Source organism: Crocuta crocuta, unplaced genomic scaffold (genome assembly GCF_008692635.1).
Source record: "Crocuta crocuta isolate KB4526 unplaced genomic scaffold, BGI_CrCroc_1.0 scaffold273, whole genome shotgun sequence".
In the NCBI taxonomy this organism is placed as follows: Eukaryota; Metazoa; Chordata; class Mammalia; order Carnivora; family Hyaenidae; genus Crocuta; species Crocuta crocuta.
Window position 1 is genome coordinate 5,377,725 of NW_027529425.1, and position 19,443 is coordinate 5,397,167.

At 51.4% G+C, this 19,443-nt stretch overlaps 1 protein-coding gene across 2 annotated transcripts in view; it reads left to right on the forward strand.

Annotated features, from left to right (window-relative positions):
- Positions 1-10,624: 10,624 nt before the first annotated feature.
- The window catches only part of CARD11 (caspase recruitment domain family member 11), a 111,648-nt gene continuing 102,829 nt past the window's right edge, over positions 10,625-19,443 (forward strand). For both annotated transcript variants that reach the window (XM_077758770.1, XM_077758771.1), the window contains exon 1: positions 10,625-10,802. The gene's annotated coding sequence lies outside the window, so the exon portion shown is untranslated. The remainder of the gene's footprint in view (positions 10,803-19,443) is intronic.

Below are 19,443 nucleotides of genomic sequence, written 5' to 3' on the forward strand. Positions count from 1 at the left end.
CCTTCTTTTCCCCCATGGTCTTCTGTTAAGTTTGTCAGATTCCACACATGAGTGAAGACATATGATATCTGTCTTTCTCTGCCTGACTTATTTCTCTCAGCATAATACCTTGCAGCTCCATCCATGTTGTTGCAAAAGGCATGATTTCATTCTTTCTCATTGCCAAGTAGTATTCCACTGTATATATAAACCACATCTTCTTTATCCATTCATCAGTTGAATTTGGGCTCTTTCCATACTTTGGCTATTGTTGAAAGTGCTGCTATGAACATTGGGGTACATGTGCCCCTATGCATCAGCACTCCTGTATCCTTTGGATAAATTCATAGTAGTGCTATTGCTGGGCCGTAGTGTAGTTCTGCTTTTAATTTTTTGAGGAACCTCCACAGTGTTTCCCAGAGCAGCTGCACCAGTTTGCATTCCCACCAACAGTGCAGAAGGGTTCCCCATTTCTCTACATCCTCACCAGCATCTGTTGTTTCCTGATTTGTTCATTTTAGCCACTCTGACCAGGGTGAGGCGGTATGTCAGTGTGGTTTTGATTTTGTGTTTCCCTGATGATGAGGGACGCTGAGCATCATTTCATGTGTCTGTTGGCCATCTGGATCTCTTCTTTGGAGAAGTGTCTGGTCATGTCTTCTGCCCATTTCTTCACTGGATTATTTGTTTTTTGGGTTTGGAGTTTGGTGAGTTCCTTATAGATTTTGGATACTAGCCCTGTATCCGATATGTCATTTGCAAATATCTTCTCCCATTCCGTCAGTTGCCTTTTAGTTTTGCTGATTGTTTCCTTTGCTGTGCAGAAGCTTCTTATCTTGATGAGGTCCCAGGAGATCATTTTTGCTTTTATTTCCCTTTCCTTTGGAGATGTGTCGAGTAAGAAGTTGCTGCAGCTGAGGTCAAAGAGGTTGTTGCCTGTTTTCTCCTCTAGGGTTTTGATGGTTTCCTGTCTCACATTTAGGCCTTTCATCCATTTTGAGTTAATTGTTGTGTGTGGTGTGAGAAAGTCATCAGGTTTCATTCCTCTGCACGTCACTGCCCAGTTCTCCCAGTACCATTTGCTAAAGAGACTGTGTTTTTTCCTTTGGATACTCTTTCCTGCTTTGCCAAAGATTAGTTGGGACCAATACTGGGTTCTCTATTCTATTCTATCTGTCTATGTGTCTGTTTTTGTGCCAATACCATACTGTGTTGATGATTAAAGCTTTGTAGTAGAGGCTAAAGTCTGGGATTGTGATGCCTCCTGCTCTGGTTTTCTTTTTCAACATTACATTGGCTCTTTGGGGTCTTTTGGGGTTCCATACAAATTTTAGGATTATCTGTTCCAGCTCTGAGAAGAATGCTGGTGCAATTTTGATTGGGATTGAATTGCACACTTTAAATAGGTGAAGTTTATGGTATACAAATCATATCTCAATAAAGCTATTTAAAATTTAAAAGTTCCTAAAGGTTCTGTTGTGACCAGTTCTCCTCCCATGGCACTGAGTATATTTGTCTTTAAACAGCCAATGCCTAAGGGATAACAATAGCACAGCAATTGTGAAGAACAAAACAGAACTTGCATTATTTCATCTCTGCCATTCCTGTAACCACTAGGAGTTGTTTTTACATTTAATATTTAAAACAGGGAAACAGGGTGAATTACAAGCTGTAGTCCTTATTTCGTTAAGTACACATGTTAGTTCACATATGAAATATTTTCTTGAACTTGAACACTTGTAAAAAAAAATTTTTTTTCTTAGTGTTTGTTTTTGGAGAGAGAGAGAGTCCGAGTGTGAGAGGGAGAGGAACAGAGAGAGAGGGAGACTCAGAATCTGAAGCAAGCTCCTGGTTCTGAGCTGTCAGCACAGAGCCTGGTGCGGAGCTCGAACCCACGAACCGTGGGATGGTGACCTGAGCCGAAGTCAGACACTTTACCGACTGAGCCACCCAGGTGCCCTGAACACTCTCTTTGAAATTGAAATTCCTTCTTTTTTTATAACTAGTCGTTATTTTAAAACCAAAAATCAAACAAATAATGACCACTACTGATCATGACAGAATTGTTACTGAACTAATTTTGAAGAGCAGAGGATAGTGTTAGAAATGATCTACTCTGGGGGGCACCTGTGTGTCTCAGTTGGTTGAGCATCTGACTTCGGCTTAGGTCACGATCTCGCTTTTGTGGGTTCGCGCCCTGCATCAGGCTCTGTGCTGACACTCAGAGCCTGGAGCCTGCTTTGGATTCTGTGTCTCCCCTTCTCTCTGACCTTCCCCTGATCACGCTCTCTCTCTCTCTCTCTCTCAGAAATAAATAAAACATTAAAAATTTTTTTAAAAAAACTTTAAAAAATTTTTTAAATTATCTGCTCTGTCACACAGGCCGGTGCTAATCCTGGTGGTGGGCATGTCTGGAAGGGTTGGAATGGCATGGGCTAAATAAATTAGCTGTACCCACAGCCATATATTCTGGCCCGATGGAACTTAATATTTATTAATAGAATATTAATATATTTCATGTGTTGGTCAAGTACTTTAACATTGTGTGGGCCGTTTCCACATCATCATTTAATCTTGGCATCCCCTAACACTGAAGTCAGTGCTGAAGGAAAGTAGCATGTGTAAGGAATATATAACTGGCGTGCGTGTGTGCGCAAGTATGTGCGTTTGGTTGTTTGGTTTGGTTTCGATTTGGCTCTGTGTGTAATGCCTTCTGGCAGCTCCCACGTGGCTGCCTCAGACAAACGCGGAATGAAAGCCTCTGGCTCCGTGGTGTCTGATGTACTCATTCGGTGTTGATCTCTCGGCTGAGTGTTTTGAACCCTGTTCTTCATTCCCAGCATTTGCTGCCGTGGGATCCCTCCTGGGACAGACTCACACCTTCTCTCGTTCCTTCCTTCCTTGCTTCTGGCGGGGTTCCCTTCCTGCCCGTCTGCTCCCCCAACTGCTCCTCCATCCGCCTTTGCAAAGTTTCTCCGTGTCCCTGCACCCTGAACTCAGCCGTTTTGTGAGTGCGAATGTTTCAAACGGACACCTGCCCTTCGATTAAGAAAATCAAAGGTCAGAAACACAAGTCTACCACCCCGCGCATGGCTAGGTTCAAAGTAAACACTGCGCTTAATTGTATAGAACGTAAAATAGTCCCAGGCTTAAGCTTAAAAGGATTAAATAAGCACTGCCCAGGAATGCATCTAATTCTTCTAACCAGCCATCCCATGATGGGCCCAGGCTGGCGTCGACATTGATAAAGTGACAGGTGCTTTTCGCATCAGTCATGGAGGGCTGCTGCTTCTTCACTGGCTGGAGTGAGCTCGCCAGTGCCGTGCTCAGCTGAGCCTTGGGGAAATATACTGACGTGTGTTATGCACACAGATACTGAGAGATGCCTCATAAAAACCCAGACTACTATAAAACAGTTTGAGAATCACTGGTGTGTAGATGACTACGTTTAAAGTGGCCAATTCTCTGAGCCTCCACATTCGTAGTTTTAATGAGCCCTGACTTTGGTGCTCAAACGTCGTGTGCTAAAAACAGACATAACTCAGCCATTTGTATTGCTTGGGTGTTTCCAGTTGCTTTCTCTAAAGCAGAGGGAGGGGGGAGGAAAAGCAATTGGCAGGCACGGTGATGGATGAGCAGGGCTACATATGTTCCATTTTTAAACAGGGGGACCAAAAGCAAATATCGGGCCACTCTTACGGTCTGTGCGGAGAGCAACCGACTCCGCGTGATGAAGCACCTTTCAAACCTCAAGTAACCCCGAGCGTTTTTGAGCCTAATCAGTTACATGCTGGTAACACAGTCCCCGAAGACAAACAAAGCATCCATTATGCGCTCGCCGCAATAGCTCACACACATTTCTGGTCATTACTGCGATTATTCATTATTTATTCAGAGCCGCGAGCGCATAAGCCACACTGTAAAATGGATGTAACGTGCCAATTACCCCAACGTTGATTAACCGAGAAAGAAAATGGTCAAGTTTCGGAGACTGTCATCTATTCCCTTGGAAAGGGGAGGAAATGGACAGAGCACGGCAGCGTGTGGTGGTTGGGGTGATTCCACGTTTTCCCAACATCTGCCTGCTGCACAAGATTGTACCTCCATGGCCCATCACGAGGCTGCCCTCCTGGGCTTGGGCTGAAAGCCTCAAGTTCACTGCGGCATGGGCACCGTCAGAGCTTCCCATCATTTTGCACATTTCCTGCAGAAGTGCCTCCCCATCAATACTGTGGCAGAGTGAATTTCAAGGTATCTCTTCCCCCGTGAGATATATAGACGGCTATCATCATATTTCATAGCTCAAGCAATTGAAAACTGTTGAATGTATATTACTGGCCTCCAGATGGGAACATTTTCCTCCTGGATTTAAGCCATGCTTTCTGCAGGAATTAAAGGGGGGAAAATGACACACACACACACAAACAAGTCAAGGGTCGTTTAAGGTGTTCAGCGTACAGGAACCTAAATGGACCTCTCAGTGGATTGTGTTGTTGTGTTTTTTATCAGTGTGGGGTAATGTCGATCCACGGATGCCCTTCTGAATCATCTCTGCATAGGGAGATGGTATGGAAGCATCCTGAAATGAAGAGGAATGAGCTTGAAGGGGCAGAGAAAGCAATAGCAGCATAAAAGCACAAAGTATGTAAAACATAATTAAAGGCTGGAAGGCTGTTGTGCTCCTGATGCTCTTTTCGGGGGGACTGATATATACAGTGGCAGCGAGGTGTGGCATCTGGGTGAAAAGCAATATATTAATTCTCAGATCAATAGTTTGTGAAATGCCTTTTTGCTGTCCCAAGTGTGCGACTGTTTCAGTGATGAGGAGTGATTTTCCTGGAGTTGAAGCTGGCTGCCACGGGATGAGATTGCTCTCTGGAGGGGAGGAGGGGAGGGAGCACCGGCCGAGGAGGGGTCATCCAAGAGCAAGGACCGCATCATCCCCTGGGTTCCCGCTCTCGTGCTGATGTGCTCTCAGGGTGATACAGAGATGTCTCCGACCCCGGCACTGCGGCTGGGTCGCTGGCGTGGCTCTGGTAACGCCAGCCTCTCGTGTGTCCTCCTTCTGATCTCTCATCGGGGCTCGGGCAGCTCTTAACCTGCCATCGATGGCTAAAATCGTCCAGGGGGGCAGGAGAGTCGAAGGCCAGAGTGGTGGTAGACATGTTGAGACCTAGTGGGGAGCAACAGTGGAAAAGGGGGCATTGCAGGCAAAGCTGGGATCAGGGCAGTGGGATGAACCGCAGCCACCGTGCAGCTCCAGCCCGGCTCCCCGCTGATGTCACTTCGGGGTGACCCTATTGCGGGAGACTCTGCTGTGCACACCTCCCCTGGGCAGCCCGACGCCTCCAGGGGAGCTCACTCTGCAGGTGCCTGTGGCTCCAGCTGGGGCCCCTCCCTCCCCATTCAGCATTTACACACACACACACACACACACACACCGATCTTTGGCTCTCCTCGCTTTCCCTCTGAAAGCACCCCCTCCTGAAATCGCCCCCGGATCCTGTCTCTGCTCAGATGGGGAAGGAGCTCGGTCATCTGTGCCTGGACACGGGTGAGCACCTGCGTGAGGCACCCCCTTCCTTTTTCAGCTGCCCCACGTCCAGGAAGACAGCGCCTCCTGGAGTTCTCTCAGTGGCTGGACAGGGGGACAGACCGGGGCTCTGGACAAGGACCAGACCCAGGTCTCTGGCTGCTCACCAGGCGACCCCCCAGCAGGGGCTGCGGGTGGCCTCCGGGGCTGGGGAAGATACCCACCCAAGCTAAGGGAGAGCCAGCCAGGTCCGACGTGCAGGTGTGCAGGTGCAGGAGCAAGACGTGGACCCTGAGTTCCAGCAGGGGGAGCGGGTGCGGGTGAGGAGGAGATGTTGGCCTGCAGACCCCGGGGGACCAGAGTGCAGAGGCTGGGGACCCCAGGTCTTCCTGGTGGCCCTCCAGATCCCACAAGCAAGCCACTCTTCTTTCTCCCACACGCTCCCATGGCACCCAGGGGAACGTAGAGGGAGGGGCAGCCGTAGGAGAGACGAAACGTTTTATTCCAGAATGTTCCACCTGAAGGCACTGTTAAGTTACTGCATCCACCTACATTTTAAGGCAAGTGAGAGCGAAAAAAACTTTGACTTGTCCTACTTACACGGAGAAGGGGCCCAGAAGGAAGACAAGATTACTTCCAAATAAAATAGGGGTTTTCCCCCCTGAACTCACATCCAGTGGTACGAGTGACCCTGTGTCCCAGTGCACACACAGGTGGTGATGGCATGAATGCAGGGAGCTCCCAGGACTAATCAATCCGCTTCTCTCGTGGGGTGTTGTTATTCAAGGGTTCCCATCCCAGCTCCTTGTGGACATGGCGTATTTTCTCATAAATACACGTGACTATGGAAACATGCTTTCCGGCAGAAAAGGACATTGAGGCGAGCAAAATCACCCACGTTGGCCCTATTCACTCTTTTCCTAGCTCAACCCATTAGGAATGACCATTTGGGACCAAATAAGGTTTTTAGACAGACCTGGCATCACACCTAGTCCGATCCAGTAATGGCACAGTTTTTAGTGGTTTTGGTAGCTGGGGGTCTTTCCTGGGATGTCAGATGCGCGCTGACTCTCCTCCTAGGCTTGCTGTCCCCTACTACGTTTTCTGTTGTTGTTCTCACAGACCTCTCTCGCTCGTTCTCAGAATGTGTGTCTTCCCCTTAGATTGCTTTTTCATTTTATTGTAGTACATTCTCGAGTAAGTTTTTTTTTCCCCGCCAAGAAGTGCTTGAGAAGTAAATTTCCAAAATCCTTGCATGTTTAAGAATGTGTTTATTTTGTTCTCACACTTGATTGATTATTTGTTGAATACAGATCTCCACGTGTAAAGTAAATCTCCCGGAGAACGCTGGAGCATTACTTCATTATCTCCTTGCTGGAAGATAATCCAGTGCTGATGAGAAGCCGGAGTCCCACCTGATCCTTGGCGTTGGCTTGCATGTGTTTCTCTCTTTCTAGAAGATTTTAGAAGCTTCTCCTCATCCACCTTGTTTCCTTTTCTTCCCTGCTATTTCTTGAGGAGGCAGCAAGGTCCACAACTTGCTTCATTCTCCTTGGGGGTTCTCAGCAGGCCCTCTCACCATGGACAACTGTCACTCCTCAGCTCTGACAAGTATTACTGTCACCGTTTTGCGATTTGCTGCTCTCTCGATATTCTCTCTCCCTGTCTGAATGCTTTTCGAGTGGCCTTCGATCACATAACATCTCAGCTTGTTGCCCTCACTTTTCATTTCTGCGTGGGTTTTACTGTATTTATTTGCCAGCCTGGGAGATTGTGATGGACATCTCCCGGTCCCTCTACTGGGTTGTACCTGTTAACTTCTTGTATTTTAGCAATTGTGCTTTGTATTTCCATAACCCGTCCCTCTGTTTGGGCAGCCCATTTTGTCGCAATCTGTTCTTATATTGCAGGTGTGATTTCTGCTGGAATTTCTCTTGGGATACTCATTGCAGGGCTTTTTTGGATCATTATGCTTTTTTCCCATCCCTGTGTTAATCTTCCTTCTCTACCCGTGGGAGACAGTCGTCCTATTTGCTCAGAAAGTCCCCTTTGTCAAGCTGCTGGTTTCTGCCCACATTTTCGAAGTCCAGGGCTGACAAATGTTTTCCGGCCTCCTTACTGAGAGGTGGCCATGGCGCCCCCTGCAGGCCACCTTTCCTCCGGGGCGGTGCTGTGCAAAATCTGCCAGGGGGACCCCTGTCCTTCCAAGTGCCCGTCCCTGAAGTGATAGGAAAAGAAATCGAAAATGAACATTTACAGACTCACAGCCTTTTGTCGTGACTGCGATAGCGGAGCATGATCGGCAAGTCTGTATCTTTTTTTTTATTGCATTTGCCACGAATTCCTTTTATTATGTTTTATAAATGTATCAGTCATAACAGATTAGAATTTTTCTTCTTTTCGGAGAGTGTCTTCTACGATAGATCGCTCAGGAGGCACTGTTGTATGGAGTCCGATTGGGGGGCATCTACGCACGCTGTCCCACTGCTGTGTGTCCCACGAAGGGGGGGTCTCCTGGTATTGTCCCCATTCTGAGAGCCCTTGACACTCAGAGCAGAAACATCAGAAATATTTCTTTGCCCTTAAATTTTTTAATCTTCTAGTGGCAACATTAAGAAACAGGTGAGATGCATTTTAATAATATATTTTATGTCACTGAACATATTGAGGATGCTGTTATTTCAACATACAGTCATTATCAAAATTATGGGTGAGGTATTTTTGTACTCTTTTTTTTTTAGATGTTTATTTTTGAAAGAGAGAGAGAGAGCACATGAGCAAGGGAGGGGCAGAGAGAGAGGGAGGGAGAGAGAGAATCCCAAGCAGGTTCCACACCTTCAGTGGGGAGCCCGACGCAGGGCTCAATCCCACAAACCGTGAGATTATGACCTGAACCAAAATCAGGAGTGAGATGCTTAACCGACTGAGTCACCCGGGTACCCGTTTGTACTCTTCTTTTTTCTTTTTTCTTTTACAAACCAAAGCTTCAAAGTCTGGTGTGTCTTTTACACTTTTAGCACCTGAATTCAGACACTAAATTTTCCTTAGTTCTGTATCTTCATAAGGGTTTGGGTTCCACGGTGTATGCATTTGTCAAAGCTTATTTCAGGACAGAGTTAAAATCTATAAATTTTACCCAAAAAACACCTCTAGTTAATGATATGCATGATGAAGTATTTAAAGGTGAAGAATGCTAATGTTTTCAACTTCCTTTGAAATGCATAAGAAGAAGTAAGGACCCGCGGCCACAGGGGTAGATGGATACCTATGTGATAAATGAAATATAGCAGAATGTTCGTTGTAGAATCAGGTGTGTGGGGGGGATATATGGGTGCTCACTATGTAATTTTTCTAACTTTGCTGAATGCTTAAAAACTCTCTTAAGGTGCTGGGGAGAAAAAGAGACATGTCTTCACTGAGCTAGGCCCACATAGAACCCACTGCTCAATCTCAGAAACACAGTTTGAGTGAAAGAAGCCAGACCCAGAAGAGAATCCACCTAGGGCTCCATTTGCCCAGAATTCTTGGATTTGATAGGCACCACTGACCTATGCTGTTCAAGGTCAGAATGTGGTGATCTGCGGTGGGGGAAGGGCGCCTACAAGGAGCGTAGCTGGGAATTCTGAGGTGCAGCTGAAGTTCCATTTTGGATGATATGTGTGGGCTGCACGAGTGTGTGTTTGCTTTGTGACAATTCACCCCAGCTTTTTGCAGAGCGTTGGACCTGGAAGAGCACGTAAATCCATAGTGGGCTTTGTTGCTGCAGGCGTGCTTACGGGTCACACTCTGTGGTAAGGGAAACCAGACCTCTCTGCAATCGCCCTGCCTGATTTCGAGGTTCCCTGGAGTGTGCAGGGGAGAGCCGAGGTCCCAGGCCAGGCTTTGGCGAATGAATGACGCTCTGATGCTCTGGGCCTCGGGGCTATATTTTTTGGGAACTTGCTGTGCGGGTCTGGATTGCATTCTTGAACGTGCTCTGCAGAAAGCAAACCCATGTCCCTTGGTCCCTGGCCCGTGGGCACCACCGCCACAGTGCCCCTCACGACTGCCAAGTCCTCAGACTCTCCCCTGCTCCCACCACTTCTTTCCCACTTGCTTAATGGCTTCACGCGCCCGGGCCTGCCTTGGGTAGCACGAGGAACCTCTCTCAGAGAACCTAAAACACGAGGCAGGAGGGCGCGTCCTCACATTCTCTAGCCATCATGGGGGAATCACATGAGGGGCAGGAGGGAGAGAAGAGTGGTGAACTGAGGCAGAACAGGAGAGGTGTGGGGAGCGAGGGAAGCAGTGGCAAATCAGCAAGGAGACTGGGACCCAGGATGCTCAGAACACCCCCAGCACACCCACATTTTCAGTTCAGGATTCAAGACCTTCCTGCCCATACAGTGCTGGTCCTGACAGAGCAAGGCACCGGGGGGCCTGTGGCGGGAAAATTGCTAAAATCACAGAAACATCGACTTCCAGAAATTACAGTTTCTCTTACAAGGGTCCTTGAGCAGAACTTTGATAGCGGGGGCTGGGGGGGTAGGGGGGTAAGTGCGATTGGCCCAGGACACCCGGAGGAGGTGGGAGGGCCCAGGCAGGTCTGTCCCCACGAAGTGTCCAGGAGGAGCGCAAGGGGCCCTTGGAGGAGAAATGACCACCAGCCAAGCCCAAGGAAATTTCCAGAACAGAGGCTGAGGGCAGGGAGAAGCCTGGAAGGACCCAAGGCCACGAATTCCTTGTTTCCCCCTCCTTTGTGGGAAAAGCTTCCCACCAAATCCTAAGGACAGGTCTGGAAGTTCTTAAAAACGTGACAAGTTGCTTCTGCGGGGCAGCCGCCTAAACGCTCCACCCAGGGCCAAAGGAGGGGGCGTCCCAGCCCAAAACGACACCTGCGCCCGATGAGGGTGCGGCTAGGGCCGGGGCTCCCCAACCAGGGGCAGGGGACCCCTAGCCTGCCGGCTCTCCCCTCAGCCTCCACTTCCCTACCGCCCGAGGACCCAAACCCCGCCCCGCCCCCTCTTCCTTATCTCCTTCTAACCTTTTGCATTTTATAGTCTCATTTCCTGTCGGGTTTTGCATTTCCCTCCCCCTGCCTGCCTATGACACACTTTCTCTCCTTTTTTCTCTCTTTCACCTCCTCTGGCCTCCGGACTCCGGCCTGGGCGGCGCACAGCCCCCTCCCGGCCCTGCAACCCCCGGGCGGGCGGTGCCCCTCGGACGGCCAGGCAGGGCCGGGCCCAGGGGAAAGCCGGCGGCCTGCGCGGAGGAGGCGGCCAGCACGGCTGGCGGAGCATGAGCGCCTCAGGTAGGCACCAGCGGACGCGGGGGTGGGGGGCGCAGTGGGGNGCGGGGTGGGGGCGACGTGAGGGGCATGGGCTGGCTTGCCCTCTGCATGCCTCTCTCCGCCTCCCCTCTTCCTCTACCTCACTCTCCCTGCCTCCCCCACCCCCGCCTTTTCCCTTCCAAGCTTTATTTCTTCCACTTTCCACCTCCTTGTGTCCCCTCCGTGCCTCTCCCAAACAGTCGGTCTCCCTCCGGGTGTCTCCCCCTGACAGGGTCCCCACACCCCTGTGGCAGTGGCCCGTCGGTGCACCTGCCCGCAGAGAGGAAAAGAACCTTTTCTAACACCTGAAAGGACAGGAAGTTTCCAGACCACAGCGAAACCTGACTCAGAGGCTCCTGCGGGGTGCAGAGGGGAGGGACCGCCTCTCCTATGGGGAGGCAACGGGCCCAGGTTCCCAGCACAGCCAGGAGGGGCCCGGGCGCAGTCCCCCTTCCCCGGGGGCGCTGACCACCCCAGCCCAGGGTTAGGCTGGAAGCCCCCCACCCCCACCCCGAGCTGTGCTGAGCCCTGAGGCACAGGGAGGGAAGGCGAGTGCAGAGCACAGGGGGCGGGGCCACCGGGAGGCCAAGGCTGTTGGCTCAGACTTTTCTGCCAGAGCTGGGGTTTGTGTCCCCTGTGTTCTTCCGGCACCAGCTCAGGAGAGTGTCAGCACAGGGCCATTTGCTGAATCCTGGTCTTGGACCGAACTGACCCCTGTGCCCAGACTGCCCTCGAAGCCTTTGATTTGTAGTTCAAAAATTTTCTCTTGACATTTACAGCTTCTCCTGAAGGTGTAAGGTCATCAACCTTCCAGAAAGGGAAAAATGCGCCAGTCAGTCACCTGACAATTATTGAATGTTTACTCCATGCAGTATGTGCACTGGAGACCCTGTGAGCTGTGGGTTAATACGAGGGCGAGGATTTAGGCTAAAACTCCCACCTCTGTCCTTTCTCGGAATGTCCACCTCTTCCCACCCCGAAGGAGTCTGTAAAACATTGTGATTCTGCCGAGGGTCAGAGGTGATCTGAGGCCCAGAGGGAGCCTGGTACTGGGCCTTGCCACACTCCGGGAAGGGGGTTTGGACCTGTGTGGATTTTATTAGCACCGGTATGAAAACGGAAGTCGGGTCGCCCTGCCAGTCCACAGAGTCTTGAGTCAGGGCTCGAATGATCCTTGATGCATTTTTTTTCTTAATTGTGGTAAAACACACGTAGCGTGAGATTTACCTTCTGCCCCACTGTTCAGTCTGTAGTTGGGTGGTATTGACATTCACACTTGTGCATCCTCGTCTGGACCTTCATCTTCCAGTCTGAGACTCTGTCTCCACTAAACACTGATGCCAACCCCCCACCCCCTAGTTTCTGGCATCTACCCTGCTTTCTGTCTCTGTGGGTATGACTCCCCCTGGAACCTCATATAAGAGGAGCTGCACAGCGTGAGTCTTTTCGTGACTGGCTTCTTGCGGTGAGAACCACGTCCTCAAGGCTCACCCGGGTTGTGGTCTGCGTCTGAATTTTCTTCCTTTTTACGGCTGAGTAGTATCCCACCACGTGGATGGACCCGGTTTTGTTTATCCCTTCATCATGTGGTGATCTTCTAAGAAGACTTGTGAACCTTACGGTTCTTCTAAGGACCATGGCCCTTGTTTGAATCTGCCACGGGCACTGTCTTGGTGACTCTGCCCTGGGCACCGTGGGGGACACGCAGAAGGGACAGAACACCCAAGGGTCCTTGCCCTAAGTAGTTCACGCTGTGCCGTCTGGGTATGCTTTGGCCAGAGTATACGGAGACGCCAATGAGACGGAACAGAACTGCGGGTGAGGACGGTGGGAGGCGAGGCTGGAACCTGGCTGCTCTCAGAGGCTGCGGGGACTGGCAGAAGGTTCCAGGCTGAGGCCGCGCAGGCACAGCAACGTCCCAACGTCTTCCTCGCTTTCCTACCTAGTGTTTCTCCTGCTTCCCTGCTACCCAGGACGGAAGGGCTGTGTGTCCGGGCAGGTGGGGGCGGGGGAGGGGCGGTGGACGATGGCCTGCTCCCCGCCCATTGTGCGTCCTGCGTGGTCTTCCACGCTGGGTCCCGGCGCTCAGATGCTTATCGTGACAAGGAGCGTGGAAGGAGGACCAGCGGAGCTCCGCTAGCCAGTCTTAAGGCCGCCTTCCACCAGGTCTTGCCTTGGCTCTGTGCTCAGCCTCAGAGGAACACTCCCTGGTGATGGGGACCCAGGAGTCCCAGGCGCCTACCCTGACACAAGCATGACCTGCCAGTCTTTGGCACCCAATCTGTGACAGGTTTGGTCACATCAAGGCAAGAAGGCAGTCGGAGGCCTATGTTCCAACTGTCAGGTCTGAGGCCGGCTGGGCCGGTGGGAGGGCGTGGCCTCCGGTGGCCCCACATGTGCCCATCTGTGCTCAGCCTTCGACCTTGGACCGGCTGTCACGTCAGCTCCACGAGAGGCATTTCTCCCCCTTGAAACCCGGATATTAATACTGATTATTTTCAGGATTGCTGGTTACACCAAGCATAAAATAAGAAAACACAAACGTGACAAATGACAACCTTTGCTGGCATTACTGGCGTCAGGGGAAAAGAGGGCGGATGTTGGGGTCCAGGCTGAGGGCTGGAACCCCTGCTTTCCCACACAGTCCGACGCGGTTACCTCTCTACAAACCCCACCTTCCTGGTAGCCGTGTGCCTATACTGCATTATCCGATCAGCCGGGAACATGTTTGAATTGATTTAAAAGCAGGATGAGAAAGAAACGGAAAAAGGCAACTTTTGAGGAAGTGCCTTAAAAACGCTTTGCTTCTAAGAACAGTCGCAAGTGGTAAATGCCCAGAGCCAGCCCTCAGCGGGCCCACATGCCCCGTGCCTCGTCCCCTAGCGCTCCGTGAGCTCACCCTGCGCTGTGGTCTGTGGTGGTAACAGGCTGGCTGTTTTGGTTGTGATCTGTTCAGGGATCTGAGATGCTGATGGTCATGGTCACATTTGTGTTCGGCTGTCCTGTGCCAGGGATGGTATGAGTGTGCCCGTCTCTCCGGGCTTGCGCCCTCTCTTCCTGCACCAGCCCCGTGGTCCAGCTCACTCAGGCACATCCGTCACAGCCCCTCCACGCAGCTGGGGGATCCTTCCTCCGAGGGTGGTTCTCCTCGCTAGTGGCTGAGCCAGAGGGAGGGGCATGCAAACTCCCTACCCCGTTTCAAAGGTGTAGGCTTCTTGCTGGCCCCAGTCCCACTTAGGAGTGGGCAGCCCTCAGACACATGGGGCAGGGACAAGGAAGCCCCTCCCTGTACTCTGTCCCACGTACGCCCCCTCCCCCCTAGGCAGACCTTCCTCTTCTCCAGGCACTGCCACCCCCTGGGGCTGGCCCCGTCCACGAGGAGGCGAGATACTTTAGTGGCAAGATCTGTGGTCTCAGAGCCAGGCGGACAGGACATCCGTCCTGACTCTGCAACCCACAGGCTGCATGACCTCAGGGAAATCATCAAGCTCTGAGCCTCAACTGCACATGTGTTAAATGGGTATAAAAATACCACCCCATACATTAATGCAGACCAAAGAGTTTCAAACGAAGGTAGTCTGACAGCTTCCGCTTTTAAAGCCGTGCTTCTGACTTGGTTATTTGTGAGGGAGGTGGGGGCTGGAGGCAGAACCGAAGTGATGAGTTAAATACAGGGCAATATATAGCACAGAGCTGTCTCCTAATTTACAAAAAAAAATCAATGAGAGGCAGGAGTCGGCAAGCTTTTTCTGTAAAGGTCCAGATAGTAAATATTTTAGGGTTTTCGAGCCAGACAGTCGCTGTGGAGACAGCTCGGCTCTGTTCTTCATGGTGACAGCAGGTGCCCCCGCACATGCTTCAAGCCAGAGGGGCCAGTGGTGCAAAACGGGTGGTACGGGCTTGGCCCTTGACCGATATTTGCCAGGTCCAGAATCGGGGAACCTGACCCAAGAGGAAAATTCTTAAAGACACGAGTAAACAATTTGAACACACTGGGCGACGTGTTTCATCTGTAATGAATCGCGTGCAAAATAACACAACAGGGGCATGCCGGTTTTTCCGATCGCACTGGCAGAGACCAAAAGGTGGAGTAAGGGCAGCGGGCACACATACACAGTGGCTTTGACAATATTTACCAACAGATGAAGCGAATAAGCCCTCCACTCTAGGAATTCCACTTCTAAGAAATTATCTCAGAGACTTTTTCTGCCCGTCAGTATTCATCGAAGTCCTGTTTACCCAAGGAAGAGTTTGAATCCTCGCAGATGCACCCCCAGAGTGAGGTCCCTCTGTACCATGCAGTTGTGTCCCTCTCTTTTGGTTTTTGGGAGTTGTTTTGTTTTGTTTTTACCAAGAGCATGTGCTGTCTTTACAGTCAAGGAAACAACAGTGAAAAGTAAGGTTAGGCAGAGTATCTAGGGCCGTCCCCAGCCGCTGCCGTGGGCCCCGTCCTGGTTCCTCTTGGTGCCAGCTGCCGGCCCGGGGAGATCCTGCCTCTCGCCCTGCCCTCCAATCTCAGCTGCATCCCAGTGAGAGAAATCACGGGGCCTCACTTCCCAAACCTGAAGTGCACAGCTCTTGAGTTTTGGCCGCCCACGTGGCCAAGTACTTAATGGGGGGGGGAGGGTTACGGCACCCTGGGTTGGCGGGGAGGGTCTCAGGCCCCTTCCCTGTCGCTAACCCCCCACTCACTTTGCCTGTCCCTGAACTTCACACCGTACGTTCCCTCTTGCCTCCACTGAGACCCGATGGTGGGCCTCGTGGGCTCCCCCCGTTCGCTGCGGAGTTGGGGGGCTCTGTGTGGATGTTTGCGGTTTCTCAATCAACTGGTTCTACCACTTGTAAACATCTGTGTGCTTCTGCTTGGAGCTATTATGATAAAAGCACACTTCTGTGGAAGTCTTGGTGGTGATGACCCATGTTTTTTCATCCGAAGGTGAACAGAAGCCCCGCGCCAGCACTACTGAGCTTTCATAGATTGTTATTTCAGGGGACAGACGTTGGAATGAAGTAAAACTACGTCTTACTGACATTAGTACATCCTTCCTTATCTCTGAGTGAGGACTATCTGATTCATTGAAGTTTCCTAAGAAGAAATGGCCTTTTTTTAAAAAAGAGACTCGAGTATGGTTGGTGCAGCCGGAAACATGCAGTTGAATAGCAGTGACACCTCACATTTCTGTCCCAGGCTCCAGTCTCAGTTCTCAGATGCTTTTCCAAACCTGACTTGTTAGCCTCCGTCACACCTGGGGTGCCATGGCCTGTGGTCATCCCTGTTCATGGACAGAAAGACAGGTGCGTGGAGTTCCCCCAGTCCTGGGGGCATCCGGGGGAAGGGCCTCTCTGTCGCTGCAAACCCTGTCTCTCCTGGCCCTTAGGGGAGATTGTGGTGGCATGGACTGTACATTCAGGGGGTGTTTCAGGTCTCGGAAGAAAGTGGCCTAGGAGGGGAAGGGTGGCTTTCTCTCTAAGGGTCCAAGTCTGGGAGAACACCCGACTAGAGCAGAGCACAAGACCGTTCACAGGGAATGCACCAATCTCTTTCCGCCTTAATGTTGTTGTCGTACAGAGTTTTTACCTTAAGGCTGTGTCTCTCTTAACTAATTAAAACTGGGTGGGTTTTGTTGTTGTTGTTTTTATTTATTTATTTATTTATTTATTTTTGAGAGAGCGTGCATGAGCGGGGAGCAGGGGCAGAGAGAGAGGGGGACAGAGTATCGCAAGTGAGCTCTTTACAGACAGCACAGAGCCTGATGCGGGGCTCGATCTCATGAACCGTGAGATTATGACCTGAGCTGAAGGCAGATGCTTAACACGCTGAGCCGCCCAGGCCCTTATTGAAATAGCTCTTATCCAGGTCACTGATGGCCTCCAAGTGGCTAAGCCCAGGGGTCCATTCTTAGTCTACCCAGCCACACGTGAGAGTCCCCCCTCCTTGAAACACGGTGTTGGTTTGGTCTCAGCTTTTGTCCTTCCTTACCCACCACTTCCTACCTCTCTCTTCTGGTTCCACCATAACCCCCAACCTCAGGGTCAAAGTGCCTGGGGCCTCTTCTCCCCATGCTCTCCCTCCCAGATGGTCTCATCCAGTCTCATGGCTTTAGAAGTGCCAGGACTCTGCAGCTCACGACTGCCACGTCTCTGCCCAGGCCCCCTCCCGGGCTCTAGACGCTGACAGCCAAGAGCCTCAACTTGTCTACCTGGACATGAATAGATCCAGAATCAAACTTCTGATGGCCCCGACCCTGCCAGGTGCGGAGGCTTAAACACCCCCCAGAGGCCCTGCTTCTTAGGAAAGGAGTGTGTCCCCATGCTCTGTGCAGAAGTCACCCTGCTCCGGTGGGTCACGGAGAACGTCATTCTTCAGCCTTTTTGGTGTATCTTCTGGTGGGGAATTGCTCACCCAGCAGGTGTGACATGCTGGAGATGCCACCAGCCTCAGCAGGAGGAGACTTGGGGTCTGGGCCACTACCCCACTGGACAGTCTTGGCCAAGTCCCTTCTCCCCTCTGACTCAGTTTCCTCCTGTGTGAAGCAATGAGATAGGACTTGGGATGGCACCTGCATTCCATCCTCACAGCCATCCCAGGCAGCTGGTTATGGCTGGGTTAGAAGGACAGAGCTCCGTTCCAGAGTTCTGTGATCGATTGCCCATGTCTGCTGTGGGTGTAAAACTGAAATTGAAGCCCGGTGGCCCCGATTAGTCATCTGTGCACTTGTTTGTCATGACCAGGAACCCTCAGAGCCTTAAAACTCCATGATTGTTCGCTGACCTTGAGCCAATCACTTCACCGTCCCAAGATTTTGTTTCTTCACGAGCAAGATGGAGATAAAGAGCCCTTGCCTCCCTGCCACGCAGAATTGCTCTGAGGAGACAGTGGGTGAGAAATGGCTATGAAAACAGCAAACCGTTCTACGAACGTGAGATTTTGTGGTTATCGACCGACGTCTCTCGTCCTGGTTCATGTTGACCGTGCCTCCTCCGAACCCATCTCACTGGGCTTTGCTGTTGCTGTGCACCCGCTCTGGTGAGACAGTGCCGTCTGGGCTTCCCGAGTGACCATGAGGAAGGGGATGACCCTCAGATGTTGAGTGTGGGGTGTGGTCTTCCATGCTCGAAAGGTCTCCGCCTCGGCAACGCAGCTTCCTCTGGTGGGGGCGCCCCTCACGCGGTGGCCGCTTTGCGCAGCAGGCTCGGAATGGAAATCTTCCCAAAGCAGATTTTTGTCCCCCTCCGGTGTTCATCTTTATGGCCCAAATCTCTGGCCTTAATTTTCCAGCTGAGCCAGTTGGGAGTGGCTGGCCTCGCCCCTGAGCATGGCTCTGCTGAATTTCTGGAGTGGCCACTGGCCTGCACGTTACGGGAATCCGCTGGAAAGAGCCAGATCTACCCATTCTGTCCCTGGATAAAAGCACCCTGTCCCCAAAGCTACATGTCTCCCTTCTTTCACCTTGAATGTGGCTAATGCCCTATTTGCTGCAAAAATCCCAAACAGACTCCCCACTGGCAGCCTCCCGGATGCATTAGCTTCTCCTTCCCACCCAGGGGAGCCGTCCGTTCTGAGATTATTTGGCTTAAGTGAAGCTTTGGGGCATTTATTCTTGCCAGTGGGATGTTCTGAGTCGGATTCATTGGCCAGGCTCTTATTTATTAGCGGGTGTGTTTTATTGTAATGCTATTCATTTCCTTCTGTCTTCATTCTCCGGTCTTTGTCATGAACAATGTTTGGTGTGAAATGAGCAGCATTCAAAAGTCTTCTAAGACATCAAGGGTCTTTTTTTTTTTCTGTTTTGTTTTTTTTTGGGTTTTTTTTTGGGTTGTTAGTGGCAGAAAAATAAAGGTCTTGTGTTTCGTGTAGGCTTGGAAACAGTGAATCAGATTTTTGTTTTGTTGAAAACCTGAAAATCTCGGGCAGGAGTTAAAAGTCTCTGGACAGAGCCGCACGCCATGTTCCGGGGCTTGGGGTGATGCCCCTTCCCGATGGGCCACTCCACAGGAGAGGGGGTGGCCACCCACAGAGACCGAACCGAGAGAGACCTGAAGGACCGCCTGAGTCAAAGCGCTGCTGGGCAGAGCGGGTGCCCACACTTCCTCCCTTGCCTTTCCTGTTCCGAGGGGCGTTTTCGTGATTCAAAACCTGGTTGTTATTCAGAACAGAAACTGTGTAGTAAGTGTGGGCTCTGCCCCCCACCAGCCATGCAACCTTGGACGAGTCTCGGGTCTTGTCTGCGCCTGCCCTCCTCTGTAAAATGGGGCTGACAGTGTCCTTCCAACAGGGAATTAGACAGAATGCCGTCTATCAGACACACAGTAAGGAGCAGGTCACACTCATGAGGCTGGCCTGCGCTGCCCGTTGGCGGGGGACCCAGAGCAAGCTCTGAGGGATCCTTGCCGGATCTCAAATTCAGCGAGAGCAGTGTATGCCTGATGCCCATACGGTAACCTCCATTACCCACCTGTTCGTCCCTCACCTGTGCCCGGCGTGCCCCCTCCATGGGCACCCTGCCAGGTGCTGGGGAGAAGAGGATGAGATGGCTAGAGTCTCAGCCCCCCAAGCGTGTGCTGTGCCGAGGAGACGGACGTGCACGCACACAGTCACCACGGGGCTGAAGGAGGGGAGCAC